This window comes from Aotus nancymaae, unplaced genomic scaffold (assembly GCF_030222135.1).
Source record: "Aotus nancymaae isolate 86718 unplaced genomic scaffold, 86718_ANA_hifiasm-v0.15.2.pri h1tg000041l, whole genome shotgun sequence".
NCBI classification, from domain to species: Eukaryota; Metazoa; Chordata; class Mammalia; order Primates; family Aotidae; genus Aotus; species Aotus nancymaae.
The window spans coordinates 25,049,774-25,062,911 of NW_026988455.1; the positions used below are offsets into that span (position 1 = coordinate 25,049,774).

Genomic DNA, 13,138 nt, shown 5'->3' on the forward strand with positions numbered 1-13,138 from the left:
CTCTAACTCATTTTATGAAACCAGTATAACCCTGATAGCAAAACTAAGAAAGGACACACAAAAAAAGAAAATTACAGACCAATATTTGTAATAAACACAGAGGCAAAAATCATCAACAAAATACTAGCTTACAAAATCCAACAGCATATCAAAAATATAATACACCATGATCAAGTGGATTTCATCCCAGGAATGCAGGGATGGTTTAACATACACACATCAACAAATGTGATACATCACATAAACAGAATTAAAAACAAAAACGATATGATCATTTCAATAGTTGCAGAAAAAGCATTCAATAAAATTCAGCATCTCTTTATGATAAAAAACACTCAACAAACTAGGCATAGAAGGGACTTAGCTAAAAATAACAAAAGCCATATATGAAAAACCCACAGCTAACATCATACTGAATGGGGAAAAGGTGAAAGCATTCCCCCTGAGAACTGGAACAGGACAAGAATGCCCATTTCACTAGTTCTATTCAACATAGTACTGCAAGTCCTAGCCAGAGCAATCAGGCAAGAGAAGGAAATAAAGGGCATCGAAATTGGAAAAGAGAAAGTCAAACTACAGCTGTTTGCAGATGATATTGTATACCTAGAAAACCCTAAACACTCCTCAAAAAGACTCCTGGATTTGATAAATGAATTCAATTGGCTGGGCATGGTGTCTCATGCCTGTAATCCCAGCAGTTTGGAAGGCCAAGGTGGGTGGATCACCTAAGGTTAAGAGTTCGAGACCAGCCTGACCATCATGGTGAAACCCCATCTCTACTAAAAATATAAAAATCAGCTGGGCATGGTGGTGGGCACCTGTAATCCCAGTTGCTTGGGAGGTTGAGACAGGAGGATCGTTTGAACCCGGGAGGCAAAGGTTGCAGTCAGCCGAGATTGCGCCACTGAACTCCAGCAACAGAGCAAGACCCCATCTCAAAAAAAAAAAGAAAAAATCAGTCAAGTCTCAGATTACAAAATCAATGCACACAAATCAGTAGCACTGCTACACATCAACAACGACCAAGCTGAGAATACAATTAAGAGTTCAATCCCTTTTACAATAGCTACAAAACAAACAAATAAACAAAAAACCAACCTAGGAATATACTTAACTAACCAAAGAGGTAAAAGAGCTATACAAGAAGAACTACAAAACTCTGCGGAAAGAAATCACGGATGACACAAACAAATGGAAACACATCCCATGCTCATGGATTGGAAGAATCAATATTGTGAAAATGACCATACTGCCCATACTACAGATTCAATGCAATTCCTATCAAAATGCAAACCTTATTTTTCACAGAATTAAAGAAAACAATCCTGTAATTCATTTGGAACCAAAAAAAGAGCCTGAATAACCAAAGCAATAGTAAGAAAAAGAACAAATCTGGAGGCATCAGATTACCAGACTTCAAATTATACTACAAGCCTATAGTTACTGATATGGTTTGGGTCTGTGTTCCCACCAAATCTCATGTCAAATTGTAATCCCCAGTGTTGGAAGTGGGGCCTAGTGGGAAGTAACTAGATCATGGGGTGGAGTCCCTATGAATGGTAGCATCATCCCCTTGGTACTGTTCTCATGACAGTGAGTAAGATATCACAAGATTGGTTGTTTTAAAAGTGTGTAGTGCCAGCCGGGCACGGTAGCCCATGTCTGCAATCCCAGCTGTTTGGGAGACCGAGGCAGGTGGATCACCTGAGGTCAGGAGTTTGAGACCAGCCTGGCCGACATGGTGAAACCCTGTCTCTACTGAAGACACAAAAAATTTAGCCAGGCATGGTGGCGGGTGCCTGTAATCCCAGCTACTCAGGAGGCTGAGGCAGGAGAATTGCTTGAACCCAGGAGGCAGAGGTTGCAGTCAGTCGAGATCATGCGATTGCACTCCAGCCTTGGCCAAAAGAGCAAAACTCCATCTCAAAAAAAAAAAAAAAGTGTGTAGCACCTCCCACCTCTCTCTCTCTCACTCCTTCTCTGGCCACATAAGATGTTCCTACTTCCCCTTTGCCTTTCACCATGATTTTAAGTTTCCCGAGGCCTCCCCAGAAGTAGAAACCACTCTGCTTCCTGTACAGCCTGTAGAACCATAAGCCAATTAAACCTCTTTTCTTTATAACTTACCCAGTCTCAGGTATTTCTTTATATCAGTGCAAGAACAGACTAATACAGTACCAAAACAGCATAGTACTGATATAACAGTAGGCACATAGACCAATGGAACCAAATAGAGAGCCCATAGGTAAAACCAAATCCATATAGCCAACTGATCCTTGACAAAACATACAAAAATAAAAACTGGCAAATGAACATCCTATTTAATAAATGGTGCTGGGAAAACTGGCTAGTCACATGTAGAAGAACGAAACTGGATCCCCATTTCTCACCTTACACAAAAATCAACTCAAGATGGATTAAAGACTTAAATCTAAGACCCAAAACCATAAAAATTCTAGAAGATAACCTAGGAAAAACTCTTCTGGACATTGGCCTAGGCAAGTAATTCATGGCTAAGATGCCCAAAGCAAATGCAACAAAACAAAAATAAATAAATGGGACCTAATTAAGCTAAAACACTTCCATGCAGCAAAAGAAATAATCATCAGAATAAACAGACAACCCAGGGAATAGGAGAAAATATTTGTAAACTCTACATCCGACAATGGCATATTATCCAGAATCTACAAAGAATTCAATCAAATCAGCAGAAAAACAAACAAACATAAGCTTGTAAGTGACAACATATAATAGTATAAGTGGGTACATAGAGGCATACAGAGTGATATAATGGACTATGGAAAATTAGAAGCAGGAGAGGAGTGGAGGGTGAGAAATAACAATCTACATATTGGGTACAACATACACTACTGAAGTGACAAGTGCACTAAAATAGACTTCACCACTATACAATTCATCCATGTAACCAAAAACTACTTGTATCCCCAAATCTATTGAAATTTTAAAAATTGGAATAACATAAAAAAACAAAAAGACAAAAACAAAAAAGAACAGAAATTTCAAAACATTTTTTAAAAATCCACATGATCATGACCATATTAATAAATACAGAAAATCATTTGACAAAATTCATACTATTCATAAGAACTCTCATAAAACCAGCAATAGTGGGAAATTTCCTAAACCTAATAAAGATTTTCTTAAAAATAGCTACAGCTTCCTCTCCACCAGACTGCCACCAAGCCGCCATCATGGATACCAGCTGTGTGCAGCCTATCAAGCTGGCGAGGGTCACCAAGGTCCTGAGCAGGACCGGCTCTCAGGGACAGTGCACACAGGTACACGTGGAATTTATGGACGACATGAGCTGCTCCATCATCCGCAATGTAAAAGGGTAAGAGGGTGACGTGCTCACCCTACTGGAATCTGAGTGAGAGGTCTGGAGGTTGCTCTGAGCTTGGCCGCTCACTGAGTCTTGGATGTTGGCTTCGACCACTTGAGATGGAAATGGTGTGTCATGATCTGCTCCTTTATTTTGTGCCACCACAAGTAAATTGAGATAGACCTTTAAATAAAGCATTTGTGTTCCAAGTTAAAAAAAAAAATAGCTTATGGCTCACATCTGTAACCCCAGCACTTTGGAAGCCTAAGGCAGGTGGATCACAAGGTCAGGAGTTCAAGACCAGCCTGGCCAAGATGGTGAAACTCCATCTCTACTACTACTACTACTAATAATAATAAAGTTAAAAAATAAAAATAAAAATAGCTACAGCTAACATCATACTTAACAGTGAAAGACTCAATGTCTTCCATGTGAGACCAAGAACAAGGAAAGAATGTCTTCTCTCACCATTCTTTTTCATCTCTGTACTGGAAGTTCTAAGGCAAGCAAAAGCAGTTAGGTGATGCCACATAAATGATGGAGTAGGGAGTTCTAATAATCAGTCCAGTCCTTCCAGCGAAGCAACCATTAAGCTGGCAAAATCTGACAGAATCAACTTTTTTCAAACTCTGAATTCTAATACAAAACTGGCAGCAACCAGGGAAATGCTTAACAAAAAAAGATTTTTTTTTTTTTGCTTCCTTTCTTACCAATTTCATTTCCCCCCTCATCAATAGCAATGGGAACAGGGACCCGCATTCCTAGTTTAGCTTTCTGGTGCCAATAACCATGTTTCCCAAAAATTATGGTTCTGAGTTTGGACTTGACAATTCCCTGAGGGACTGGTGCATAGGATAAGCTTTTTTTTTTTTTCCCCAAGCCCTTCAGGCTAGAGTGGTTTTCCAGGTAACACCTGTCAAAAGCATTCAAAGATATATACTACACACAGTTGTCTGGATCAAGGTATAGTGCATAGGGCAGGAGCTGGTGGGTGGCATACAGAATCAAACATCTGGAAAGAAGAAAGTTGAGGCAGACATTTCTTGGGAAATAAGGGTTTTGAAGGGCTACTGCATATATCGGAGAACCCAGAATGCAATGTGCACGCACAAGGCTGGAAACATGCTCATAAAGACATGAGAAAACCCTAGGCTTGCACCTTTGGCTGATTTTTGAACTCTGTGCAAGTAGGAGGTAAAGACTAAGGCAGAGTCATAGATGGCCTGGCTAAGCATTGAAGGAATCCTTCAGCTCAGATCCAATCTGCAGACTAGGAGAGTTTTTTGGTTTCATTTTTGGTCCCAGCCATTTAGGCACATCTCTGTGAAATAACTGAATGCTAAAATACCAGAAGACACTTCAGTGACCACACATGACAAGGAATATAGTATTTGAAAATATAATTTGGGTTATACAAATTATAATATTCCAAATATCCCCCTTTATTTTATTTTGAGACAGAGTCACACAATGTCACCTAGGCTGGAGTGCAGTGGTGTGATCTTGGCTCACTGCAACCTCCACCCCTGGGTTTAAGCAATTCTCCTGCCTCAGCCTCCCATATAGCTGAGATTACAGGCACATCCCACAATACGTGGCTAATTTTTGTATTTTTAGTAGAGGTGGGGTTTCACCATGTTGGCTTGACTGGTCTCAAACTCCTGACCTCAAGTGATCTGCCTGCCTTGGCCTCCCAACGTGCTGGGATTACAGGTGTGAGCCACCATCCCCAGCCCAAATATGCCATTTTTAATAAAAAAATTGTATGGCATACAAAGAAAGAGGGAAGTATGGGTAGCCAAACAGGAGTAAAGAAATTAACAGGAACCATCCCTGAGGAAGCCCAGACTTAATACAAAAGGCTTTAAATCACCTGTCCTAAATATGCTCAAAGAACTGAAGGAAACCAAGAACAAAGAACTAGAGTGAACCAAGAATATAATATATAAACAAATAGAGAATATCGATACATAGAAAATATAAAAAGAAATTCAAATAGAAACTCTAGAGTAGGTGTTTAGGTCATAAGGGCTCTGCCATCATTAATGAATTAATGACCCTATAAAAAGAGTTTATGGGAGTGGATTTCCTCTCTCTTGTCCTTCTACCTTCCACTATGTGAGGATGCAGCAGGAAGGCCCACACATGATGCCCATGCTTTGATCTTGGACTTCCCAGGCTTCAATATTACCAGAAATAAATGTCTGTCCTTTATAAATTAGCCAGTCTGTGGTATTTTATTATAGCAGCATAAAACAAACTAAGATACCTGTTCTTACCACTTCTATTCAATAATGCAATGAAGGTTCTAATTAATGAAGTAAGGCAATTTTTTAAGAAGGAAAAGGAAGAGAAATTACAGGCACCCAGATAGGTAAGAAATAATACAACTGTCTTTATTCACAGATGACATGATCCAAAATGCAGTAAACCCTAAGGAATCCTCCAATATACTACCGGAACTAATAAATGAGTTCAAAAAAGCTACAAGACCACAAAATCAATATATGAATGTCAACTGTATTTAGCAATGAACAATCTGAGTATCAAATTAGAAAAACAGTATGTTCACAATATTATCAAAAACAATAGACAGCTGCACACAGTGGCACACAATTGTAGTCCCTGCCATGTGGGAGGATGGGCAGGAGGATCACCTGAACACAGGAGTCAAGGTTGTAGTAAACTATGATCACACCTGTGAACAGCTACTGTACTCCAGCCTGGGCAAAAGAACAAGATCCTGTCTCAAAAAAAAAAAAAAAAGAAAAAAGAAAAAAAAGAAAAGAAAAATAGAAATGAAAAAAGAATACAACAAGAATAAATTTAATAAGAAGTGTAAGGCTTATACACTGAAAACTCCAAAACACTGCTCAAACAAAATACAGATCTAAAGAAATGGAGAGATCATTCCAGGTTCATGGATAGGAAAACTCAGCATTGTTATCAATTTGCTATCCCCACCAAAATCCCAGAGTTTCAAGAAATTTACAAGCTGATTGTACAATTTACATAGAAATGCATATAACCCAGAGCAGTAAAAACAATTTTGAAAAAGAACAATGCTGGAGGACTTATACTAAATTTCAAAACTTTATAAAGCCACAGTAATCAAAACAGTGTGGTACTAGCATAAAGATAGATATATAGATTAATGAAACAGAACACAGGTCAATCAATAAGACCTCCTATATACAGTAAATTAATGTTCAATTAAGGTGCCAGGTCAATTAAACTAAAAAAAAGACAGTCTTCTCAAAAAATGGTGCTGAAATATTGAATAGTTTGACAGTCTGTTTCCTAAAAGGTTAAATAAATTTACCATACAACTCAGCAATTCTACTCCTAGGTATTTCTCCTAGATAATTGAACACAGATGTACATAAAAGGAACTGTAGACATGAACACTGTGTAGCAGCATTAATCATAAGAACCAAAGCTAGGAAAAAAAAAAAAAATCCCACCAACTGGTGAGAGGTTAAACAAGACCAGGTGCAGTGGCTCACGCCTGTAATCCCAGCACTTTGGGAGGCCGAGGCGGGTGGATCACCTGAGGTCAGGAGTTCGAGCCCAGCCTGACCAACATGTTGAAACCTCATTTCTACTAAAAACACAAAAATAGCTGGGCAAGATGGTGGGCGCCTGTAATCCCAACTATTTGGGAGGCTAAGGCAGGAAAATGACTTGAGCCTGGGAGCCAGAGATTGCAGTGAGCCCAGATCACACCACTGCACTCCAGCCTGGGCAACAGAGCAAGACTTCATCTTGAAAAACAAAACAAAACAAAACCAAAAAAAGATAAAGAAAATTTGATATCTATACAAGAAAATGCTACTCAACAATATAAAGAAACAATTGAGCTCAGGAGGCTGAGTCTGCAGTGAGCCAAGATCATACTACTGCACTCTAGCCTGGGAAAAAGTGAGAACCTATCTCAAAATAAAACAAAAACAAAAACAAAAACCTATATATCACACCAAGAATGAATCTTAAAAACATGCTAAATGAAAAAAGCCATATTCAAAGGTCTACATGTTGCATGATTCTTTTAGGGATTAAGTCATCATTTCCCTCAATCACAAAAGGATGTATCAACCTGATATTATTTTTTTTAATGCAGTTTTCCAGTCATAGGATTCTTTTTCCTAACTATTCAGGCATCTTCTGCTTTGCCATTCACCATACTCAGCCCTTCTTTCCCCTATACTGAAGTGCCCAAGATATTAAAATAACCGTAAGACTACTTAGGGACCTTATTTGCAATCTCGGGAGATATTAGACAAATGTATCAGACCTGAAATAAACCCTGTGCATCTTTTCAGACTTTCTCAACCACCTTCTTTCTCATTTCGGTCAGTGACCCTCTACTGGGTTACTCCTCTTCTTTCAGACCCAGTTATAACACCACATTTCAGGGCATAGTATTTGGCTAAGTAGCTGCCAATGGGCTGGATGATACAACTTGAAAGTTTAGAGCAGCTTCCCCTGAGGACCTATGACTAACATGCCCAAAACGAATGAGAAGCAAGACAAAGACATAGAAGGATGCTGGGCATATTTTAAGAAGCAGAGTACATACAGTATATACAGGAAGTTTTTACATTGCATGATACCATGTTAATGCAAACTTGTTCATACTGGAGCCTTGTTCTTGCTTTGCACAGTTCTCTACCAGCCAAGGCAAAGCAAGAACATGGTTCTTATGGGCATGACTTTCTGATAACAAGGTACTAGGCAAAGCAAGGACTGCACACATGCGCGCGCAGGCACGCGCACACACACACTTGCATTTGAGAGCAATCGTGAGATGTGCTCATATTCAACACTCTGGACAATACACTTACGTATCTAAAATGAGATTTGGGGTTTAAGAAACTTAGGCTATGTTACCTAAGTAAGATAAGCTATATTTTATTGTGAATCATCAAAACTCTAGAAACATTAAGTTCTGCATTAGGGTAACTGCACAGTTGGGTTCAAAGTTTGCAGTTGCCATTCGAGAGCAAAAATGTAACAAAAATTTTTGTTGCTGAATATCTTGAGACCTTATGTCTACAAATCGAAGAACAATGAAATTTTCATCCATTTAAGAGACTGTATTGACTTAAAGAAGTTTTAGGAGAGCTAGTGTATCAAATTCAAGAGGATCTAAATTTCCAAACAGCTTAACTCATGTCAGCACTAAGGAGGGGTGTCTGGTCCATACGGTCTGAGCTTGGTCCTTGCTGTCTACCACCTCTAAGATCCCGGTTTCAGAAATGTCATCTTGCCATCAGCCTCTCACCACTTCACGTTCATTCTCATGTTCAGGGTTCTGCTACAGACGTCAGAGATCCATTGTCTACCACCCTTATCTAAGCCACAAGGCTTCTTCCTAGCTGATGGCTTAGCACCTTTGCTCTTCTATTACTTAGGGGTTTTCCCTGGACTTCCCTATGTGGGATCCTATGAGGGGAGCTTTCATCTGCAAGTTTCACAGCACCCATTCACTATAAGGTAGTTCATTTTTCTCACTTAATACTAAGTGGAGAGCAGATGCTGGCAATGGCCAACAGTTCAATGATGTCAGAGCTCTAGGTTGGTATTATCGACCTACCTACCCTTCATGGTCACAAGATGGCTGCAGTAGCTCTGATCATCACAACCACATTCAAACTGAAGCATGATGCGGGGTGGGTACAATGGCTCACACCAGTAATCCCAGCACTATGGGAGCCCAAGGTGGGAGGACTGCTTGAATCTAGTAGTTCAAGACCAGTCTGGGCAACATAGCAAGACGCTGTCTCTAAAACAGAAAAGTAGCCAGATATGGCAGTATGCACCTGAAGTCCAAGCTATGTGGGAAGCTGAGGTGAGAGAATTACTTGAGTTGGAGAGGTCAAAGCAGCAGTGAGCCATGACCATGCCACTGCACTCCAGTCTGGGTGACAAAGTGAGACTCAGTGGAGAGGGGGAGGGGTGGGGGAAAGAAAGAAACCCTCTCCCTACCACTGCTCCTTATAAAAATCATTTTCTCTGAAGTACCTGCTTCTGTCATTTTCAGCCAATTTTGGCCTCAAAGCTAAGAATATATTGCTTGGTCATTGCTGAGTTACTTGTCCTTCCTTCCAGGAGGCAGTAAACTAAGACTTTTAGCCTAATTCTCATGATGAAGCAACTTCAAAGAAAATGGAAAAACTGCTTTATGAAAATGTACCAGTGGTCAGGACTTCAATAGTGAAGGCGGCAGTGTGTGCATAGAACAGGGAAGTATATGTGAACTCTATGCTTTCTGCTCAATTTTGCTGAAACCTAAAACTGCTCTAGAAATTAAAGTTTACTTTAAAAAATGCTTTACTGTTCCAGTTCTATACTAGACCCGGTGATTTAAGTCATTGTAGGGTTCAAGTAAAGTGGGAAGCCTCCCTCACCTAACCAGCTTTCTCTGCTCCTCTGCTTGAAACTGAAAACTCCCATACAGCTCTGGCTGAGCCTTATCAGACTCCCAATGAGAATTTCTCAAGCCCACGGTCAGTTCTGCCTGAGGCCACCTGTTGTTTAATGGCAGGAGTGGAACAGAGCTTGAGTCTTTTGCCAAGCTTTTTTTCTCTAATGTCGATTACTGCAGAGACAATTATCTGTTATTTCCTTTCTCCCCTGCTTCCTTCCTAGTGGAACCCTAATTCTATTCATTCTGGCAATCAGCCTGCCAGAACCACACTTTCCAGGCTTCCTTGGTCTAAAGCAGTCTGCGATAGTTCCAAGGGATTACATATAAAGCGTAAAGTGTTTCTTGAGAAAACTCTTTAAACGAATTTAACCATAAAAATGTCCCTTCTGGCTGGGTGCAGTGGCTCATGCCTGTAATCCCAGCACTTTGGGAGGCCAAGGCAGGCAGATCACCTGAGGTCAGGAGTTCGAGACCAGCCTGGCCAACATGGTGAAACCCTGTCTCTACTCAAAATACAAAAAATTAGCTGGGCATACTGGCGGGCACCTGTAATCCCAGCTACTTGGGAGGCTGAGGCAGGAGAATCACTTGAACCCAGGAGGCAGAGGTTGCAGTGAGCTAAGATCACGCCTTTGCACTCCAGCCGGCGTGCTGGTGCATGCCTATAATCCTACCTACTCCACCCAGCAGGTGGAGGTTGCAGTGAGCCAAGATCATACCACTGCTCTCCAGCCTGGGCAACAGAGTGAGACTGTCTTGGTATGAATGAATGAATAAGTAACTGTTCAAAATAGTTGGAAAAAAGAGTAAGACTACCTTGGGATGCTAATGCACAAATTCCACTCATTCCTAGAATGATAAATGCTCAAACTAGACTCACAAAATGAGATGATTTACGAGGTAGTGTTGGCCAGGCACAGTAGCATATACATGGCTGTAATCCCAGCTGCTCAGGAGGCTGAGGCAGACGTTGCAGTAAGCCAAGGTTGCATTGTTGCACTCCAGACTGGACAAGAGCAAAACTCTCTCAAAAACAAACAAACGAAAAAACCCAAGGTAGTGTCTGCCTAAGCAGACTCAAACAATTACTTAAGAAAAGAGGCTGTCCTGGCCAGCACTTTGGGAGGTGTCAAGGCCAGAGGATCACCAGACCACCAGCCTGGGCAACATGGTGAAACCGTCCCTACAAAAATAAAATTAGCCAGGCATGGTGGTGTGCACCTGTAGTCCCAGCTACTGGGAAGCTTGAGTCCAGGAGGTCAAGGCTGCGGTGAACTGTGATCGTTTTACTACACTCCAGCATGGGTGACAGAATGAGACCATCTCGAAAACAAACAAAGAAAACAAACAAAAAAAACAACAAAAAGGAGGGTGATCCTGAGCAGAGTTAATTGTCTGTACAAAGTCACACCAGTGTTTACGAAAATGGAAGAGATGGAAATGGCTTGTGTTAGCTTTAATACATCTGTAAATGATCGAACAATCACCAAATTACTGCTAATGAACAATGAAACTATGAACTAACAAATCTTAAATAATTACTAATGAAAAACGCATCTAATTCTGCAAGGATGGGGATAAAGGTTAAGGATGACTTTAAAAGCACAGTTTTGATGTAATGTTTTTATTGAAAAGATGTATAACTTTAACAAAATATGTAACACCATTACCCTGTCAAGATAATCATTTTCATTTTATTGATCTTCCAATCCTTGTACATATTAAACAAATCACTATTACATACCATAACGAGCAGCAGCTCAATTACCAATTCCCACACCATGCAATTCCAGCCCAACTGCCCCAAATTTTAAATCCAGAAGACAAACCTAGAAATGTGGCAAGACAAATATTTACAAACAGTGTGGAAAAACAGCAATATTTCAACAGTTTTGTCAAATTATTTCCTTCAGACATAATGTAGAGGACACAGAGAAGGAACACCTGACAGCCTCTGTATCGCAGAAAGAGAAATCTGAGCAAAAACAAAACCATGCTTTCTACACTTTCCAGTGACCCCAAAAGGGAGACACACTAGCAACTAAGTATATGTCAGAAGTCTCAAATTCTCATCAGCTGACTTCCAGTTATCAATGTCGGCACCATGCTGCAGTTTATAAATCACTAATGCAAACATTGCTGTCTTTGGTATTCTTCCAATGTTTTCATTTGAGAAAACCTGCAGAAAGAATTCTGCTTACACCAAAGCAAGGTAGCAAGGAAACAGGTTACCGCTGAATAATAAGGCCCTAAGAAAGGCAGCAGGTCGTATAGTTAGCTCCTTGTGGGCAAAATCCCTGCCCTAAAACTATGCAACCTACTACCTCTTCCTAGGAACCCATTTTTATTTCTTGCTGGTCTTCTACTTGGCAGATGTGCTTCAAATTAACCTGTTAAATTAGGTCACGTTCTTTGAGTTTTGTTTCAAATTCAAATCAATCAGAATTCTTTCACTAATGCTTTTGAAAAGTTATCTGGCCATATGACCTTGGTAAAAAGCCACAAATATATTTGCTTAAAATCCAACCTCAAGTCACAAAGGAAAAAGAAAGTAACTTAATTACATCTAATACTCAGCCTACCATGTATTACTGGAGTCGCTAACTTTTAACATTTAATTACCTTTATTTTTTATTTTATTTTGAGATGGAGTCTCGCTCTATCACCCAGGCTGGAGTGCAGAGAGGCGATCTTGGCTCACTGCAACCTTCACCTCCTGGGTTCAAGTGATTCTCCTGACTCAGCCTCCTGAGTAGCTGGGATTACAAGCATGAACTACCACGCCTGGCTAATTTTTACTGGAGTTTCGCTCTTGTTGCCCAAGCTGGAGTGCAACGATGTAATCTCGGCTCACTGCGTGCCTCCTGGGTTCAAGCAATTCTCCTGCCTCAGCCTCCCAAAGTACTGGGATTACAGGCCTGAGCCACTGCACCTGGCCTAATTTTTGTATTTTTAGTAGACTGTTTCACCATGTTGTTCAGGCTGGTTTGGAACCCCTGACCTCAGGTGCTCTGCCTGTCTTGGCCTCCCAAAGTGCTGGAATCAGAGGTGTGAGCCACTGTGCCTGGCCCAATTACCAATGTTTAAATATCAAGTTTCATAAAATCTCATCTCTTTTGGTAACTGGAAAAGTAGGTGACACTGTATACAAACCCTGTTTGCCACCTATTAACCAGAGCAAATTAATTTACTATATTTCCCAGTTACAGCTAGCCCCTCCTAGACTTCTGAAGGTATTTCACTTTTTGACCCCTGAATTAAACAGAAGCAAATTCTGACCATGAATTTTGTCATCATTAAAAACAAGCTTTTACAGACAGTCACACTCTCCATAAAGACATTTTAAAAGTTTTATTTCAATTCAC

General features: G+C 40.3%; 1 pseudogene; it reads left to right on the forward strand.

The window, feature by feature from the left end:
- The first annotated feature begins 3,212 nt into the window (after window positions 1–3,212).
- Window positions 3,213–3,395, forward strand: LOC110568495 (small ribosomal subunit protein eS28-like; annotated as a pseudogene).
- Window positions 3,396–13,138: the final 9,743 nt, after the last annotated feature.